Source organism: Sitophilus oryzae, unplaced genomic scaffold, assembly GCF_002938485.1.
Source record: "Sitophilus oryzae breed Bouriz unplaced genomic scaffold, Soryzae_2.0 scaffold_1184_pilon_pilon, whole genome shotgun sequence".
Classification (NCBI taxonomy): Eukaryota; Metazoa; Arthropoda; class Insecta; order Coleoptera; family Curculionidae; genus Sitophilus; species Sitophilus oryzae.
In genome coordinates this window covers 434,229-456,716 of record NW_022145820.1, presented here as the reverse complement: position 1 = coordinate 456,716, position 22,488 = coordinate 434,229, and positions in this window count along the sequence as shown.

Sequence of the window (22,488 nt, the reverse complement as noted above, 5' to 3'; positions counted from 1 at the left end):
AAAAATACTTTTAAAACTAGCTTGGGTTGTGTGAATAATCAGTCATATGTCAATATGCAGATACGTACATAAAAAAATAATTAGCTTTTAAGTAAAATATTGTAAAAATGTCTCTTGCTCATATCACACGGTTATGCTAAACAGTTTTCACTAGATACTGTATCGAAAAATATAGCAGTTAGCTGTTTTCATAATAAATACCTATGTCACGCGAATGGGGTTTATTTGTTAAATTTTACATTGTTATGTTACAAGGAAGTACCACGGAAGCAACAAAATAAGTCGAGGTATCAAATTTTTTGTATAATAATTCTATAAAATTGAATTATATAGGGGTTTCAAAATAGAATACCGTATGTTAGCTCTACTAAAATATGTTTTAATATACCAAAAATATAGTTTAGTTGCCAATAAAATATTATTTGATGACAACATTAAATAAAATATTGTAATCTATATACCGGGTGCGTCTCAGAAGTGGCTCACCTCAATAACTTTATTATTTTTTTTAGATAAAAAATCGCGATTTGGTATATTAATATACGACATAAATTAGGATTGATTGACGTATTCAATTGTTTTCTGTCACTTCCTGTTTCACCGGAAATGACATCTACTACTAGGTGTTTTGTTGCTTTATTCAATAAAAATGACACTCTGAATAGAATGACATATCATATGTCAACTTTTGACATTTTCGAATATGGTTTATTTGAAATTGCAACGTGCGATTCATAACGACAATTTGACTCGAAATACCAAGTGTGTGGTATCAAATTATTCGTAAAAAATGCTTTTTCCAAATATGCTAATGAGCCACCCTCGTTCCATTTGTCAAAAAATAAGCAAAAATGTCAAAAGTTGACATACGATATGTCATTATATTCAGAATGTCATTTTCTATCGAATAAAGTAAAAAAATACCGAGAGTGCCATTTAAAAATTAAAAGTTGTAATCATTTCCGGTGAAACAGGAAGTGGCCGAAAAGAATTGAATACGTCAGTTAATCCTAATTTATGTCATAAACTAACATACCAAATCTCGTTTTTTTATTTGGTAAAATAAAAAAGTTATAAGGGTGAGCCACTTTTGAGACGCACCCGGTAGAGTTATTGATAGTTATAGGCAATAAAAGAGGTTTATAATTATCATGAATTTAAATTTATTGGATGCAGTGGGAGCGGGGAAAGGGGGTTATAGCCAATATAAAATATATTTTGGTTATCAATCAATGCACAAACTTTTAACTGAATTTTTTGTGTACTATAATAAATTATTTATGTAAAGGATGCAAAATGGCATAAAAACAAAATTATAATGTTGAATTAAATTGGAGAGTTAATAATGAAAATAGGTGGTAAAGTAGCAAAAAACAGTGGAATATAACATAAAATAACAATAAACTAATATGGCAAACGTTATCAGCTAATTAGTTTTTGATTTAGTACGTTTATTTTTATGTAAGTACGTTAATTAATTTGTTTTCTAATTTTAGATAAACAGATAAAGTTGGTAAAATAATAAGTTGACTAAATTTAATGTAGTATGATATTTTGAAAAAGTGATTGGCCTCGTGATTGGCATACTGATGAGGATACTTACTAATAGTAGGTAGCTATTATTAAAATGTTATTTTTTTGTACTGTTGAATGTGGGAGATATTTTATGATTAATGGAAGACAAATCTATATAGGTACGCTAAGGTAGTTGAGATGACGTATTTTTTAACTCATCTGATATTTGTCTTTTTTTTTGACAATTGGCACTCTTATGACCGAGGACCGCGGTTCGGATTCTGCGTAAGTAAAGTAGGCCCCATCCAGATTAGCCTTAGCAGCGAAATGGAGACTTTAACTTAAAACACTTTACATAATAATATACAAACTAATTTATAACATGACTATAGTTACAATAATTTACTTAATTATAACACACTAATGACCATATAACGCTTCGATGCCATTCAATCAACAATGCTAAACTTATTCAAACTTCAAAGTTTTAAAACTTTTAAACTAAAAACTCTCGAACTCTAAAATTGGCTGTCTTCGCACTTTTCCCGCTTTGAATAGTTTAGCAGATATTTCCCGTCAATTCCAAACTAGAAAACAGTAAGTACCTTTTGAATTTCTCCCCTTTCAGGTTCTCAGCGGTTGTTTCTTCCTTATTTGATCAAAAGATGTCGGTACGCTCCTTGACATTAGTATAACCACTTTATTATGTCAGTATCAAGCACGAGGCTATTATGTTTGTTTAGGTGTTAATGAAATTCCGGCAACTATTATTTTATGCAATTTTATAATAGCAAAACACCAATTTACCACAACGCACCAGAAATGCTTTCTTTTATGCTATCCTGGTTAGCAAAGCAGTATTTTTCTATTGTCAACATCTATGGTAATTTTAGAATATTTATTCTTATTAAAAAAAAGAGAAAAATACTCTAATAACTGAATACTAAGAGTAGGTTGACACAAATGACTGATAGTATCTGCATCTAAAAAAATCTAGGTTATGTTCATATAGGAAACTCATTCAAATGGCCATAATATTTTAAATAAAATATTAATAATATAAATTAAAAATTTTCCACAAATTATGATACATATTTATTTAAAATATAATAATTTGTGTCAAAATGAATACAACAAAATTTACAATATGCTAATTTAGATAAGGAAATTTTACCTCATGTCACAATATAAAATATTAGCCAAGTTTCGTTTATAAAATACCTGTAGGTATTCTAAGGATAAAGTTTTAAAATCAATGTCACTGGCATGAGCAACATATACTTTATCGAAAATTAGGTGTATGATTATTTCTATAATACAAGATTTGTTACAGTTTTGAAATTATTAGTTATTGGTAGTCCTCATAAATAAATTACTACGAAGCTAGGAACATCTGTACCTAAACTCCTCTATAAAACAATGATTACTAGCTTAGACTAGCTGATTCTTTTATGAGAGGTATAATATGACAAACTACTTAAATCAATTGATTAATATGAACTAAAGTGCAAGTAAACGTTAATGCATTGTTGATTGGAATTTATTCATTTAGCTCATTGAAAGATTCACCAAATGATGTGACTAATGCAAAATATTTCCATTCATGTTTTACAACGTTGATATACAGAGTGGTTATTAAGTAGGTCGATAAAATTTCAGTAGCTATTCAAATATTGAGGAGGAAAAATGTAACGTGAGAGAGGAAAAACGTATGTTTAGTTGATTTATAGGACAAGATATGCTCTATTCCGAAAATTTTCCAAAGCGTGTTAAAATTTTTACAAGATGGTAAATATTTATTTAACTAATTTAATTTGGTATAATAATGTACTTTTTAAGCAATAGAGTTTTTAAATTTACCGGTATCGTTTATAGGTTCGGTGCATTTTCCGGCGGAACTGTCACCATTGGAGAATATCGTAAAAAAACGGCATATACAAAGACACGAGTTTAAATAGTGAGGAGATATACGAAAAATTTATTATATAATTATTCTAAAAGTGTTAGAAAGTATAATTTGTGAAAATTCTAAAAAAAAATAAATATTTTGCTATCTTCAGAAGGTCTAACTTGTATTACAATTTATTATTGAAGCTAATAAACCTTTTTCGAGGAGTTTAACTACGGCAGCTAGCATAGTTTTACGCACTGATTTTACTAGCGGAAACATAAGTATACAGACCGGACCACCGTAGTAGTAACATAGGCAGAATATGTCAATATGCAAATCACAATCAAACCAAACCAAACCAAAACATACATATTTTTAGAAAGAAGGGAAATTAAAAAAAAAATTCAAAATTTTTTTTAAAAAAAATTCAAAATTTCCGAAATTTTTTTTCGCGAAAAAACCCTCATAATCGTATTTTTGGAGTTAAAATACACTCCCCTAAAAATGTTTACACTTATTTTCAGGGCTGGTAGATCTCGAAAAAAGAAACATTTTCTTTTTAACGTTTTTCAAATAAATTCAAAATAAAGAAAATAAAAATAAAAATTCCTATATAGCAACACTGACGTAATGACAAAGAAACACATACTTGGTGCTTTTGAATGTGAATGTGATAGAATACAATGAAGCTAACTGGAATCATTAAACCAACAAAAAGAGTGCATCTAACAGGTGCCTTCCGAGTGCGGTGAGCCATGTATTGGAGAGACAAAACGTCCTCTATGTACTACTTGACGAAGATAAAAAACATATGGAAAGAGGTGAAACAATGAAGTCGGGCATTGGAGATAATGTGTGGTTCAAGCACAACTACATAAAATGGTCGGAAGCCCGGGTTGTCCACAAAGAAACCCATTGGAAATAGCGCAAATTTAAAGAGGCCGTATTCATTTCTAACAATAATCAAATCTTTAGCAACCCAAGAATGGAAATTTCAACAGTATGGCAATTTTTTAGGTTTAAAAATGTTTTAAAACATTAAAAACTAACCAGAAGTAGTCTTTCTACTGCTTTTAATACCATGTTTTTCTAAAAGTATTACTTATAGGCACCTATATTCATTGTTCACATACACAATAAACGTTAAATAATACACCGTGACACAGCTTAAGCGAAAATAAAACATTATCAGGACATGTTTTATTAATTTTAGGAGATTTTCAGACTTACATTGTATTACTGATTAAATTCTATTAGACGAGCTAAGCGATTTCGTACTTTCCTGGCATTAGAAATTCTCTCGCGTATCTTTGCTTCATAAATAATTGAAAGATTATATAAAATTTTTCCACGAAAAAAGGATTTTAAATCGAAAAACGTCTGGTTTCCGATTGTACGAATTTTCTATTGCGACAAGACGAATTCTTTATTGAAGAAATTCTTTTTTTATAAGTATGTACGAAGCAGATTTTCTTTCTTATTATTAAAGTAATTTATATTACAGGATACTTTAGGCATTTCCAGAGTCGGCATCTAAGCAAAGAATTGTATGCTAATTAATGAAAAAAACTTAATTCAAGTAAACTTAAATAAAGTGAAATATACAAGTACGATCCTTAATTATATCTATACAGGGAGTTTCAAAAAACATGTGCCATTTCTCGTGGAGAGATTCCTCACGTGAAAATATGATAGGTACACAGATTTTAAATTTTGAATATATATTATTAGTTCTAGCCTCGGGTTTATCATTGGGCTCCTTGACATTCACCTTTGCCACAATTTGAGCTATACTATCTTTCTCTTATCGTTTCCAAAATAACAATTGTGAGTACGGAATTTGGGACACTCGGTATATGTATCTAGAAGTTGCAAACTGAAATATATTGAATACATTAAACGATGATTTATGTTTGAAGAAGAATTTTTATATAAAAATATTTATAAAAGCAGATGTTTCAGTTTATTTACGTTACACATAAACAGTGTGTTTTAATTAAAATATTTAACACAATTCTGCAACATATTGAACTAATAACTTAATACTTTGGAAAAAGTATATTTTTAAGTATCATAGCTTGCTAAGAATATTCACCGTCAATCAAGTTTTAACAAGTTATATTCTAAAATTATAGTGGTATTTTTTCTAACATTTTGCCACAAATTAAGTATGAATTTTGCATTTGTTTATTTCTACATCTTCTACTAAAAATCATAATCACTCGCGTCGGTTTGATGCGAAGATGCGTAGATGCAATGCGTTGTACCTCGGTTCAGCGAGGTAGAGGTTTTTGGACGCACCATCAAAAAAAATATCATCGAACACAATGGACGAATTTCCAAAGTAACTAATAAATCGGATTGACGAACCGCATTAACGCATAATGAGTATAGGGTGACGAACCACATCGACACATCGCATCGACAAACAGCATCATATCCATTATGCGTGCATCGACGTATCAAATCGAATTAATACTTAGTGGGTATAGATGAACAGCATCATACACGTGTGCGTCGATTTGATACATCCATGCGTCCAACAGTGTATATTGAAATCAGAAAAGTTTTATTTTTTATAAATTTAAAGAACTATTTTGAAGGATTCGATTACAAAAATAAAAATAAAATAAAAATAAATTGTTTGTACTGAATAAATAGCATAGCCGTTTTAGAGAACAGTTACGGTCCTCTATTCCCAGAGCAAGCACAAAGCGAACAATAATGCTCAGCTTTACCTCAATAGCATATCAAGAGACTTTTACCCCATTGTTCATTCCGATCTATTGTAATTCATTCCTCGCTTTTCTAACCGAAACAATTCTGTCGATAGGAGTACAACGTCATTCGAATGCAAACAAGGAAAATAGTCGTCAGCTTAAAGGTTATACAGTTCCATTACATTACTGACCTATATCGATCGGATCTAGTCATGAACGTTGTAACCTCAAAGTGTAACGAAAAATGTCAGAAATTGTCTGGAGAAAATCGTTCCGCGCCACGAAACTTTACCGAAAACTTTTTGCTCAGTGGAAACACCTGACATTTCGTTCATTTTGGTTGTGTACATTTTATTGAAAATTCAATATACTCCTGAATTAAAATGCCAGAAAATATCATTAATAACCACTTTTGGTTAATTTAAAATAATGAGAGGTACCTGTAGATCAATTTAAATGTAATTTTAGTACGGAAAAATATAATTGAAAAATCTTTATTTGTTTTGGGAAAATGTCCTCTGTAAAATGACCCAAAGATATCGTTTCCTTCCTGTAAGATCGGCATATAAATGGCACTTTTGTTAATGATGATAGGTGACACAGGGCTTATGTTAAAACTACTTTGCTGTCTACTATCGCATAAGGCTTATGTTAAAACTACTTTGATCGCATAAATTTTATTCATAAATCAGTAGTAACAAGATTTGTTTCCATTTGTTGCGAACTTTTTACCAAACACTGTATATAAGAACGGAATGATATATAATAAACTTCTACTTGTAGAAAAAAATATTTTTGAGTTTCATCATTTTTGGAAACAGATTATATTAAATTAAAATCGCAAAAGTTTTATTCTTCATATATATAAAAATGTATTTTCAAGGATTTTATAATAAAAAATAAAGTAAATATATAAAAATAAATTGTTTGGACTCAAGAAACTGCACAGCCGTTTTAGAGAATTGTTACCGTCCTCTCTTCTCAGAGCAAGCATAAAGCGAACAATAATGCTCAGCTTTACCTCAATAGCATATCAAGAGACTTTTACACCATTGTTCATTCCGATCTATTGTAATTCATTCCTCGCTTTTCTAACCGAAACAATTCTGTCGATAGGAGAACAACGTCCTTCGAATGCAAACAAGGAAAATACTCGTCAGCTTAAAGGTTATACAGTTCCATTACATTACGGACCTATATCGATCGGATCTAGTCATGCATGAACGTTGTAACCTCAAAGTGTAACGAAAAATGTCAGAAAATGCCTGGAGAAAATCGTTCCGCGCCACGAAACTTTACCGAAAACTTTTTGCTCAGTGGAAACACCTGACATTTCGTTCATTTTGCCGGTCTGGCGCTACGTATTTTCCCTCTGTGACAAGTCCGTTTGTTTTCAGGTGATGAGTTAGGAAAAAGGTCAGGCTTATGCGACGTTTTATTATATGTTTTGGTTGTGTACATTAGCACCTCAGACTCTTAATTGCCAACTTGAGGGTAGTAACAAGAGCACGTCTGGTATTATCTGAACTTGGGTGGTAATAACATTAAAACGCGTCTGGTTAATCTAAAGTAACGAGAAGCACATGTTTAAATAACTTTAATTCGAATCAGTTTTTAGAAGGTGACTAAATAATTAGAACGTTACATTTGTAACTATATCTTCCAAAATTTTATCTACGAATTTTTATTTTGTTTGATAAGTGGGTCTTTAAATTATGATTGGAAACCACTTTTATTTATTCTTACGGAAACAATAAATTACCTGAAAAAAAAATGTTATCCAACGTATGATCTAGTAGTAGTTAAAACATCATAGGTGTCTTGTATATTACGATAAATTACATCATATGAGAAAAATAATAAAGATATAAATTTTACGAACCGATAAAAGTGTTGCGAACTTAAACTATTGATTGATGAGTTTCTATCAAATTTTAAATGATAAAAAATTTATATCCTTATATATTATATCCAATTGCATTCAATATGGCATAATCCTAATTATATATTTGATTTTTTTATTGCAGTATTAATCACACTTATTAGTTATTACTTTAATTACATACCAGGTGTTTAGAAAAAATAAAAATAGATTAACTATTAATTTTAAAACCAAAAGAACAGTAAAATAAATTGAAATATTTCGCACATTTAAAATTTTTCAACGCCATAGTGATACTCAAATCATTTTATTTTAAGTCAATGCATTTTTGATAACATTTTTTAAGTAGTTTCTATGACTTAAGTCTATATTTTTGACTTAAATCATGATGATCTGCATGTTAAGTCAGTAAAATGACTTAAATCAATATAATTACCCTCAAGTCAAGACAACCAGAATTCAATTTCAGTACTTTTTTTTAAATGTTAGTATTAATTTTCTTGTATTACCAATTAATTATAAATTAAAAATTAATTTATTGTAGGTACAGAGAATAAAACCACTTAAAACAAAACGATTTATTTTCAGAATAACTAATATAATCAAAAATAAAAAAATAAATAAAAAAGCATAAAGAACATAAAAACACAACTTATATTAAATTAAATTTTGTAGTACTTTGTACAGGATGGCCCATTTTCGCGCGTTTACAGGGTTTCTCTTTTATGAGCAGAAGTGCAAAGATGCGGTTTTCACATTACTATGCTACTTTTTTATGAAACTAAAAATGGTACACACATATTTTTTCTAGCCCTCTTAGTTCCTGAAATACAGGGCTAAATTGAAATTGTTGCATTTTTCGACTCCCCTCATATTTCGGCCATTATAACTTACCCAAAAGGTGAAAATGGAGCTCCATAGACATTTTCAAGTAAAATTCATTGGCGCAACTAAAACTAAGATACGAAGAGGGTCGAAAAATGCAACATTCTAAAATTCGCCTTGTATTAGTACTAAGAAGACTAATTGTGTACTATACTAGGTGTGTGAAAAAGAAATGCTGCTGTTAAAAATGTATCATAAAAATCTAAACGCAAGCCTTTTATAAAACTTTCAGACTTAAATCTTTTTCTATTTCGTAATAAAGATTTAAATCATAAATCATTTTGAAAAAGACTTAAATCCTAAGTCTTAAATCAGCTATCGAAAAATGACTTAGTCATTAAAATGATTTAAATGAAAGAAATACTTTTAAGTTTTTTGTGAGCTTGCAGCTCTGAATATATTGATATTATTTTTTTGTAAATAACTTTCACATCGCTTGGATTTTATATCTATGGTGTTCAAGGTATTGAGTATATTGATACCGTACTACATAAATACCAAAGTTTACAGTATATATTATAAAGATTAAAATTAACAAATTAGCGTTTGAAGAGATCAACAGTTGGAGTTAAAACCTAGGATTTAAATGTAATTAATAAAAAAAAGCGATATGAAAATATTTGAAAAGATTTATTAATAAAAAATATCCTTTGACCTTGTAGGAACCGTATGTAATATCTCACAAAAGTATTATCAAACGCTATTTATAAACGACGAATTTGCCGTTAACTGTAAGTGACAAGCGCCGCCGTAATTAAATAATGGAATTGTTTAATGTTTTGGCGTGGTCCATTTTTTTCAAGTTTGCGAGCAAGAAGCATATTATATCAATATTTTACTGTCTGACAGACAGTAATTACCACCATCCATGTGAGAAAATTCTAAGGAGAAAACTTCATGATCTACTATATAGGACATAGACAGAAGTATAAGGATACATTGTCAGTATGAGCAATAATCAACTGGCAAAATCTACAGGGAAGTCTCCAAGGAGATGGTTTGAAAGTAGGAATTCTTCGTCTCGGGATAAACCTTGTTTTGAAGCACATCACACTCCTATTAAAGAACTTTTATTATTATTTTATTGTACTGCTATACACACGTTTTGCTATCGGCTGATGATTGTCCGATAACGTGGTTATGAAATCTCTTATCAGCGAGATAACAAATTTTGTATATTTTAAAAGTTTCTTTATCATCCTAAATGATCATTCTGCCAATCATGTTATGATGTGATACGCATCGGGTAATTTTTTCAAAAAAAGAAAAGTACGCCACTGATAATAATAAAAATGTCGGAGTTTTTTTATTTACTCGGTTTATTCTCAAAAAGAAAAGTCTCTTGCAACTTTCTCCTATCTAACACCATTTTGTCACAATTTAAAAATAAATACCTAATTTTTTCAATGAGAACCTTAAATATGCGAATTATTATAACTACCTTAAAACTAAGAATTTTATTATTAACAATAAAAAAATGCGAGTTAAAATTTTTAATTTTTTAAAAATTTATTTAAAGAGCTAATAGTAAAAAGTTATCCAAGCTGTCCAATTCAACATTAAGTTCAAATGATTTAAGTTTTAAGTCTTTGAGTTAAATCATTTTATTTTAAGTCAAGACATTTTTGATAACATTATTTAAGTAGTTTCTATGACTTAAGTCTATATTTTTGACTTAAATCATGATGATCTGCATGTTAAGTCAGTAAAATGACTTAAATCAATATAATTACCCTCAAGTCCAGACAACCAGAATTCAATTTCAGTACTTTTTTTTAAATGTTAGTATTAATTTTCTTGTATTACCCTAACCTAACCTAACACAACTCTCTGTATGCACATGTATTTCGGCCCTCTAGTTATAATACACACACCGGAAAAGTCTAGGTATATTACAATTTTATCCAGCCATCGTCAGTAATTTTATTATTTGCATTTCTGATATAATAAAATTAAAATAAACAAATAGTTTCCAGGACGTATTGGAAATAAAAATGCGAAATATACCGAATTTTTCAAATTTACCTTGATTTTTATTGAACTCAAAAAAATACACACATTTTTTTTAACTCTAAACTGTGAATTAAAAAAAAAAAGATAAAACCATTTTTACTTAATAAAGGGTCTGGCCTCCTCTACTGTTCATTACAGCCCTACATCGTCTCTCCGTGCTCCTGATCAGGTTGTCGATCTCTTCTTGAGGTACAGCCTGCCACGCTGCATTCACGGCCCGAACCAGATCCTTACAAGTTTCACGAGGCATACCCATTCTCAAAATTCTTCTTTGGACCTCGTCCCATACGTGCTCGACGGGGTTGAGGTCAGGAGATTGTGCGTGCCGGCCAGGGTAAGATGTTTAATTGATGAGCATTGATAAACTCACTTACTACTCTGGCTGTATGAGGCCGTGCATTTTCATGCATGAGAATGAAGTTTCTCCCAAAATCATTGGCATGAGGTAACACGACAGGCTCAAGAATTGAATCACGATATGCGATTCCTGTTAGAAACCCTTAAAGAAAAACGAGATCGGTTTTTCGGCCTAACTGGACTTCTCCCCAGACCATAACTGTTCCACCTTGATAAGGGTGCACTTCCTGAACATGATACAACCGAATAAGATTTCCCGGTTCTCTCCATACCCTAAGCCTTCTCGAATCCGGATGAATTCCAAAGCGTGACTCATCCGTGAAGAGAACATTGGCCCATTGTTCATTCGACCACTTAACATGATCTTGAGCCCACAAATTTCGTACCTCTCGATTTCCTCTCGTTAAAGGTTGAGCTCTCCAGGGGCATCTGCTTCTTAAGTTGACCTCTCTTAATCTATTGCAATCAGTGTCAGGACTAACGGATACATTATGTGTTTCCTGGAGAATTAAACTAAGCTCTGGTGCTGTAAGAGTCGGTCGGCGTCGAGCATTTAATCGTAAAAAATGATCTTGCTGAGGGGTAGTAATGCGATGTCGCCCTGTGTGCCTTTCAGCAACATCACCACTTTTACGGTAGCGTGCACTTAATCGCGATATTACACTTTGCCTTGTATTTAAGGCTCTAGATACGTCGATTTGGCGCATTACAGCTTCGAGCATACCCATGGCCCTTAGCATTTCGTCTCTGTTTACGCTCCATAATGTCGTTTAATACTAAACAGAGTTATTTGAATGAATTCTGGCCAATTGTCATAAAAACATAGCCAGTACAGGTTAAATTCGAACAATTGATGCTAGTGCTTTTTATACATTCGACAAAAAATACACAAACACTTCTGCAAATATCCCAAATTTAGAAATAGCTAGTGTGACTACTTCGTTTCAATCGAAGTAGAAAGAATCGACCTACAAATATGTGGTTGTTTATTCAAAAGATTTATTTTTAACTTTAATAAAATGATATCCCTAGATGTTTCCGGTGTGTGTAATTCGCCGTATTTAAGATTTTCTCATTAAAAAAAATATAATTTTAAATTGTGGCAAAATGGTGTTAGATAGGAGAAAGTTGCAAGAGACATTATTTCTTGAAAATAAACCGAATAAATAAAAAACACTCTAAAAATTTTATTTTTTATCAGTGGCGTACTATTTTTTTTTTAAATATCCGATGCGTATCTCATCTACGCCACTGGTTGTAACTAAAACACCTTCTTTTTATATTTAAAGTCTCTCTATTAGGTAGACTTCTATAATAAAATTTTATAACGATACCTTCAACTGTTTTTTGTAATTTTTCAAAAGTTTTAACACCCTGTATCTTGCGTTTCCGACCCATAGTGTGCTATATCAAAATTAATACTTCGACGTCATCTATCATTCCCCGAAAGCATGACCGACTTACAGGAATCGCCCTGTATATAAAAATCAACCATACAAATTTAAGTTAAGTAGGTAACTCTTATTTTTAGTTACCTTGCTCACCTGGTATCTACCAAGGTGTCACAGCGCGAACCCCAGAAACACGCCGGTAATAATTACCTACTAATATAGCAAGGGTATGAGAACTTATTTTTTACATAATTTAGTGTCTGTAGGTATGTACATATTATTTCTTTTTTAAATATCTATTATGCTAAAGCTACATCTGCTGCAGTCAGGATAAAAATGCGAGCAGTGAAATGATAAACCCTAATATAACCATTTTTTACGGTCATCGCTGGGAATATATTAGGCTGTGGATATTTATCGCTCGATTGGCGATAAATAAACAGTTTAGCGCGCTAATCCTGACATTATCCGGTCAGATTTGCGCTTCATTTTTGTTGGTTATTAATTTTGAGGTTAAGCCTACCTGTTATCGCAGTTTTTCTTACTTTTGTATAAATATATGAAATATTAGTTTGTTTAATTTATAGTGGAAAGTTGATAAGCTGCGTTCATTAAACTTTATAACTTAAATTAAAAAAAAAATAGCTTTTCAGCATTTTTTCAAAAAAAATATTATAAATACAAGAAATATTCTAAACAATATTGGGTATTTACTGTAGTGTATCTGTACTTACTTTGCTACAAATATTGTAATCTTAAACCATACAGGGTGTTCAAAATTCTGTCAAACTTTCTAAAATACAGAGTCCGTCAAGAGTGCGTCGGGCATCTGTAGCTTCTAGAATAAAAAAAATGAGACTTTTTTTAAGTGCAAATCTAAAGTATGTTCTAGGATGTATTCCACGAAAATATTTTAACTTATATAGGGTGGCTCGGGTGGATCGGGATGATTTTTTTAAATGGAACACCCTGTATATTATTTCATTTTTGGCTTCTTTTCAGATCTATTTACATAATCCTAAGATATGAGTAAATATATTTTGATAGTTTCAGGATTATTAATAAATAAATAAAAATTATATATTGTTCAGCCTTTCTTAAAAAAATTATTAAAAGAACTAGAACTGTCCTGAAATCAAAACTATATTAGGTATTTACTTTAGATGGTCTATACTTAATTTTGCTATAAATATCGTAATCTGAAATCATACAGGGCGTTCAAAATGTAACGCCAAACTTTTCAAAATATAAAATAATTTCTCTTCGTTTTTTTTAATGGAACACCCTGTATATTATTTTTTCAATAGATGCAGAATTAAAAAATGGGCATTTTTTGTATTTAGAATATTTCAAAATTTTTAAAGGTTTCGCAGATATTCCCGGTTTTATATTTCATATGGCATCTTCTAGTAATTTTTTATCAAAGCCACCCAATGAATTTTCTCTCGTATTTTACCGTTGGGATTGTATACTAGAGAAAATTGCTGATAGACCAATATAGTGATATACTCTGACAGCTTGGCCGCTTTAAGAAGCATCACCATGCAATCAGTGAGATCGAAAACTGTGATGGAATGCCGAGAAGCACTGTCCTGGCTGCGTGAGGGCGGTTTGGAGTTTTATACTTTTTGCCAATATTTTTTGATATTGACTATATTAATAGATAACAGACATTTTATTATGAGTGGATCAATTTTACCTATAAATTCTACAAAAAGGAACTGCCTGTAAACTATCTACGATAGTATAAAACTTTATAGGCTTTAAATTTATCCCGTACAAGGTATACATTTTCTCTAGTGCATTAATAACTTATCAAAAAAGTCAATAATAGAGATAATTAAAATTCATTTTAACCATGCCTATAAATCATGAAAAAAAAACTGTCCAGAACGATCTCTAGTGGAGTCTATTAAAGTCTGAAACATACGCTTCTAAATGTCTTCCTTACGAGAATAATAGACTAAAATAAAATGCAGTACCCACAAATAATGAACAACCGTGGAATTCTAGTCAAAGTATTCCCAACTTTCTTTCTACGTCTTTTGTGGAAACTTTGGTTTCAATTTAAGTTTTGGTTTGGAAGACAGTAGCAGGAATACTTTTGATGCTTTCTACTTAAAGTTTTAGCCATCTAAGGTGTGGGCTATATCAAATAAATATTGTACCGCTACGTATAAAATTTTAAACCTATATTTTATTACTAAACTTAAATATTTTATTTGAAAAAGTCCAGTATAACCGACATATTAGACAGTTAGACACAGTACTACACGGTATATTGAAATTTGGATAAATACCCAAGTTTTTGAACCCGGTATACAGGGTGTCCCAGGCTGAGCGTGCATTAGAAGTTTCTAGACAACCACAATATCTAGACCGGAGATTTTTTGCACATCATTGTTTTACAACGAGATCTATCGATTAAAAATATTTTCAATATGGCGGCACTTCCGGAAATACCGGAAGTTGGCGACAACTTTCTTATTTTAAATGTGTGCCCCCATTTTTTATTACATAATTAAATTCTCTGTAAAATTTTATGAATTTTGATATGAAACACTCTTTACTTAACATTAACCGTTTTTGAGAAAAAAAATATTTAAAATTTTTGGACGAAAAAAACTGCCTGTCAAAAATATGTGTATAGTCTAAACGTCAAATTAAGTGATTACCACAGCCCCTGTGCTATAAAGAGAAGACATGTGGTTATCTATTTCAAAAATTAAATTGTTTGACTGTCATATAATAATGGCTGCAGCTGTCATGGAATTGAGAGATTAAAAAAGTATCATAAATAATTTTTTTCAAATTGCAACCCACTTTTTTTATTTCACTAGTGAAAAGGCTTTTCAATTCGTTACTTTTTGACTATACATGTTCCTATACCTAAAATAAATCGTTTTGAAGTTATTTAAAATTTAAGTTTTAAAGCGTATATTTTTCTTGATTTTAACAAGTAGCCTATGACTTTAAACGTCAAGTGATGTAAATCAATTGATTTGGCCATGTCGTATTGTGACACTTTGTTCAAAAAAAGCAGTATGTTATCGATCATCCAAGCAAGCCAACTTTGCGTTGTTTTTTTTCAGGGTTGATACAGTACATTATTAATATAATTAATAATATCACCTATTAGATATCACTTAGGAGCGAAATTTTTATAAATACACTTTTTAAACTTTTAAGGCAACAGTATTCACAATTTATAGGAATTCAAATTATAGGAATAGGAACAGAGACATAGGACAATCAAATAATTTGTTTTCTGACAGATGGAAATAAATTGTCTGACTTTTTGACACTTAATGTCAAAGGAAGCTAGATAAAATCAAGAAAAATATATGTTTTCAAACTAAATCTTAAATAACTTAAAAACGATTTATTTTTGGTATAGGAACATGTATAGTTAAAAAGTAACGAATTGTAAAATGTTTTCACTAGTGAAATAAAAAAAGTAGGTTTCCATTTGAAAAAAATTATTTATGATAACTTTTTAATGGCTCAATTCCATGACAGCTACCGCCATTACCATATGACATTTGAACAATTTAATTTTTGAAATAGATAGCTACATGTCTTCTCTTTATGTCACAGTAGCTGTAGCAATCACTAAATTTGTGCTATACAAATTTTTTTGACAGGTAGTTTTTTCGTCCAAAAATTTTAAATATTTTTTTTTCTCAAAAACCGTTAATGTTAGATATAGAGTGTTTAACATCAATATTCATAGAATTTTACAGAGAATGTAAGTATGTAATAAAAAATAGGGGCGGCCATTTAAAATATGAAAGTTGTAGTCAACTTCCGGTATTTCCGGTAGTGCCGCCATATTGAAAATAGTTTTAATCGATAGATCTCGTTGTAAAACAATGATGTGCAAAAAATCTCCGATCTAGATATTGTGGTTCTCTAGAAACTTCTAATGCACGCTCAACCTGGGACACCCTGTATACTCAAAGGGTCAATAAATGGTGTATTGAATGTGGGTTATATAATATCCTTATTTATATAAGTATAGAGTATTTTTCCGTAGGTGTCATATTCTCTGAAAATTAAGCTTAAATGTTCATTCAGCCTAAATTAATTTATTTAGATAGACTCAGTTCTTTTTCTTGCGTCCTATAAGGATAAAGTAGGTTTTTAATAATTCATTATAGTCATTGGACATGTTTTTCTCTTTTTCAACTGGAAGTCTGTCTCTTAATACATAATGTAGACCATAGATAAAAGAAAATAATCTTCTATTAAGATAGATATGAAACTTAATAGTAAAATTTTGGGTCAAAGCGCCCCTCCGTGTTCTTAGTAGAGACTACGTTTAACCCAGCGCCTTCGCCTTTTCTGCTGTAAATATTTTTTATGTTTATATTTGATTTCAAAGCATTTAGTTTTAAAGTTACACTGATATATTAGTATATCAGAGTAACTTTAATAAAACATAAGAATATATATATTTTACAGTTTATTAAATATAAATTTTGACTACAAGGTAGAAAGTAAATCACAATATTTGATATAACTTATAAGTATACCATTTTTACAGTTAATAAATAATAAAACTATTTCTGACTATGATATTTAAAATTTAGATAGATAGAATCTTAAAAAACATACCGGTATTTGTAGACGCAGACCCAAATTCAACAAAAACCAAAATTTTTCCTGCGAAAATCGGGCTTTTTTCACAGAAAAGGTATTTTTTGATTTATCAACAATCATTGTCAAGTTGACAATATACAGGGTGTTTTCTAATTAGTCTAAAAAATTGTGGTGTGATTCCTCATGTGTTCTTAAAACAATTTTTATATAACCATTGGGTCTAAAGTACCTCCTTTCTGATCTACAGGGTGTTAAAAATTTAAAAAAAATCGATATTTTGCTTAACATAAATGGTACACTACTGCTTTTTTAAAGAAAATTTTTTTTTTCTTGACTGGCCATCCTTTTTCAACAAAATTGATCTTTTGAGTTTTTCTTGTTCATCAAACGGTTGCCGAGAAAAAAATAAATATACTTATTAAGAGCCCGCCGTTTTCTAACGATTTTTTATTTTTTAGATTAATTAGGAAACACATTGTATATGCATATCATAGGCAACCAAATAAACTAGTAACCTCTAAAAATTATTTTTCCTGCCACTAGCGACATACCAGTGAGTACTAAATTATTTTATCAAAATTTCACCATATAAGTTTCCAGGCAATGATGTAGACTCATACAATATTAAACTACGATAAGAAGTCGTATGCCAAAAAAGTACGCTTAAATATTTAGACAAGAAGACGGCACTAAGAGCAAAAAAATAAACATAAAAAGTTAGAGGATGTCTTAATGACACAATTTGAGGAAACTAAAGGATAGTGTTAGAGGTAGACATTACAGCCAAGGGAGCAATAAAAAGAGTAATTAACGCAGAAAGCAGATATATCTTGGAAAATAAACCTGGAGGCATTCCAGAACATTTTGTCTTATTCATGTTAGTTTATACAAGATAAACAATAAGATTGTTTGACGATGGTAGACAATGAGGAATTATGAAATCAAATATCTTCTTGTACAGGGTGTCTCATTGTGATTGAAATTATAGTGATACTGTCAATCCGTTATTAGTGAGGATAGGAGGATGCGATTAGCATCCTACTTTTTCGTTAAGCGGAAGATGTTGTAAACCAAATTTTTATAGCCTTTTTCATTTCTGAGCTACATGTTTTAGATAAGAAAATTTTGCAATTTGGGACACTTCTCCGTATCTGTGTTATTGTGAAAGGTATTGGGAATGTGAAACCTGTTTTGTAGAACTATTTACGTAGAATACAGTGGTTTAGTCTGTTTTCTACGAAAAAAAAAAATATTTTTGAAGATATGAACTAATGTTTTGTTTTATCAAACAGAACACTCTTTATATTTATAAAACATATGATCTGGCGTGATACAGATATCAGATCGATATACCTACATCTGAATTTATGCAGAAAAACAAACTGTTTATCTTACTTTTGAAGAAGACACTAACATTTTTTCGTATTTGTTACATTAAAACCATGCCTTTGCTTTTGGTCCTAGTCAACAGACCTATAAAATAATGATTATGATTTATGTAATGTTACTGTTTTTGAAAAATTATATTATTATTGTCTGTTGGGTTGTTATTCTAGCCAACTCTAGCAGATATGGTTTTCAGTCCATAAGTTGATCTCTACCATGATCAATAATTAAAGCAACAATAATAGCCGATACATCAGAACTTAAAACCATCTCTACTAGAGTAAACGTCAATAAAAAATAATAATATGATTTTTTAATGACCGTGACAGTGTTAATATAAATAAGCATTGTTTTATAAGTGTGTTGATGAGAACCTAAAATAAATGCTAAAATTGCTGTAAATTGTTACTGTCTCATTTAAAAACGAATATATATCTCCAATAAAAATAAAGCTATTGAGATGAATCAAAAAGAAACTATCGAGAAAAGACGTAACTAGATGATTATTATATTTTTTTATATTCTTTGCTTTGTAAACATATTCCACAGGGTGTTTCAAACTTTCACCAAAATATCAACATTTTGTTTTACCCCGTATAATTGACAGATGGAAACTTTCAATTTTAATTCAGGAAATCGGTCAACTAGAACAAAATATTTAAAACTTTAAAATACATCAAAATTTAAAGGTGCCCGTTTTTCGTGCCAGTAAGTTTTAATTATTTAATTTAAATATGTTTCCAAATCAAAATTATAAAGATTAAATTATATTTTGTAAGGATAACTAATTATCGCGGTATAGTCAAATATAAATACAGACCTATTTTAAGATCTTTGCTAAAACTAATCAAAAATGACAAATTTACTTGGGACCTATACAAAGCTAACTTTATTGGGTCAACGTGAAAAGTTTTAGTTCTTGCTGAGAGAAAAGGGAACAACCGGCGAAAATCACAAAACTTTAAAGTCGATCGCGTCTGGGGGATTGTAGGATAGTGTTGTTGTCAGAACAAAAACTGGAATTGAAACCGAAGTTTCACCAAAAGCGGTTAGATAGAAGATGCAAATACTTTGGCTGAGAATTTATTACTGTTTGTTGTTCGTTTAGTTGTGAAGATAATGTGAACAAAAGCAGGCAGGCATTAATATCAGTGCTTTTCGCAGATTCAGATATTTGAGTAGTTGAAGAATATTCATTAAATTAATTTACAAAATTTGCAAAATAGTTTTATATTGTAGTAAAAGTGCCTAGTTTTGCTTTTAGTAGATCTATGAGATTTGTTTAAATATAGCTTTCTTTATATGATCAATAAAATATGTAAAAGTTTTAAAATTGCACCTAATGCAATTTGAACAAATTCTATTAAGAAAAATGACATTGTTGCCATTGTCTCTTTTAAAGATTTAAATTCCATTTTGTAAGAACAACTAATTAAGGCGGAACCTAGATATAAAGACCCTTTTTAAGATCTTTGCTAAAATTAATCAAAAATGACAAATTTACTCGGGACCTATACAAAGCTAACTTTATTGGGTCAACGTGAAAAGTTTTAGTTCTTGCTGAGAGAAAAGGGAACAACCGGCGAAAATCACAAAACTTTAAAGTCGATCGCGTCTGGGGGATTGTAGGATAGTGTTGTTGTCAGAACAAAAACTGGAATTGAAACCGAAGTTTCACCAAAAGCGGTTAGATAGAAGATGCAAATACTTTGGCTGAGAATTTATTAATGTTTGTTGTTCGTTTAGTTCTGAAGATAATGTGAACAAAAGCAGGCAGGCATTAATATCAGTGCTTTTCGCAGATTCAGATATTTGAGTAGTTGAAGAATATTCATTAAATTAATTTACAAAATTTGCAAAATAGTTTTATATTGTAGTAAAGTGCCTAGTTTTGCTTTTAGTAGATCTATGAGATTTGTTTAAATATAGCTTTCTATATATGATCAATAAAATATGTAAAGTTTTAAAATTGCACCTAATGCAATTTGAACAAATACTATTAAGAAAAACGATATTGTTGCCTTTAGTATCTTTTTATGACACAATTAAGTCATGTTTTTATTTCTTTTATAAAGATTTAAATTCCATTTTGTAAGGACAACTAATTAACGCTTGAAACTTAGATATAAAGATCCATTTTAAAATCCTTGCTAAAACTAATCAAAAATGACAAATTTACTCGGGACCTATACAAGGCTAACTTTATTGGACCAACGAACGTGGAAGTTTCAGTTCTTGCTGAGAGAAAAGGGAACAACCGGCGAAAATCACAAAACTTTAAAGTCGATCGCGTCTGGGGAATTGTAGGATAGTGTTGTTGTCAGCACAAAAACTGGAATTGAAACCGAAGTTTCACCAAAAGCGGTTAGATAAAAGATGCAAATACTTTGGCTGAGAATTTATTACTGTTTGTTGTTCGTTTAGTTCTGAAGATAATGTGAACAAAAGCTTGCAGGCATTAATATCAGTGCTTTTCGCAGATTCAGATATTTGAGTAGTTGAAGAATATTCATTAAATTAATTTACAAAATTTGCAAAATAGTTTTATATTGTAGTAAAAGTGCCTAGTTTTGCTTTTAGTAGATCTATGAGATTTATTTAAATATAGCTTTCTATATATGATCAATAAAATATGTAAAAGTTTTAAAATTGCACCTAATGCAATTTGAACAAATACTATTAAGAAAAACGATATTGTTGCCTTTAGTATCTTTTTATGACACAATTAAGTCATGTTTTTTATTTCTTTTATAAAGATTTAAATTCCATTTTGTAAGGACAACTAATTAACGCGAAACTTAGATATAAAGATCCATTTTAAAATCCTTGCTAAAACTAATCAAAAATGACAAATTTACTCGGGACCTATACAAGGCTAACTTTATTGGACCAACGAACGTGGAAGTTTCAGTTCTTGCTGAGAGAAAAGGGAACAACCGGCGAAAATCACAAAACTTTAAAGTCGATCGCGTCTGGGGGATTGTAGGATAGTGTTGTTGTCAGAACAAAAACTAGAATTGAAACCGAAGTTTCACCAAAAGCGGTTAGATAGAAGATGCAAATACTTTGGCTGAGAATTTATTACTGTTTGTTGTTCGTTTAGTTCTGAAGATAATGTGAACAAAAGCAGGCAGGCATTAATATCAGTGCTTTTCGCAGATTCAGATATTTGAGTAGTTGAAGAATATTCATTAAATTAATTTACAAAATTTGCAAAATAGTTTTATATTGTAGTAAAAGTGCCTAGTTTTGCTTTTAGTAGATCTATGAGATTTGTTTAAATATAGCTTCTATATATGATCAATAAAATATGTAAAAGTTTTAAAATTGCACCTAATGCAATTTGAACAAATACTATTAAGAAAAACGATATTGTTGCCTTTAGTATCTTTTTATGACACAATTAAGTCATGTTTTTTATTTCTTTTATAAAGATTTAAATTCCATTTTGTAAGGACAACTAATTAACGCGAAACTTAGATATAAAGATCCATTTTAAAATCCTTGCTAAAACTAATCAAAAATGACAAATTTACTCGGGACCTATACAAGGCTAACTTTATTGGACCAACGAACGTGGAAGTTTCAGTTCTTGCTGAGAGAAAAGGGAACAACCGGCGAAAATCACAAAACTTTAAAGTCGATCGCGTCTGGGGAATTGTAGGATAGTGTTGTTGTCAGCACAAAAACTGGAATTGAAACCGAAGTTTCACCAAAAGCGGTTAGATAAAAGATGCAAATACTTTGGCTGAGAATTTATTACTGTTTGTTGTTCGTTTAGTTCTGAAGATAATGTGAACAAAAGCTTGCAGGCATTAATATCAGTGCTTTTCGCAGATTCAGATA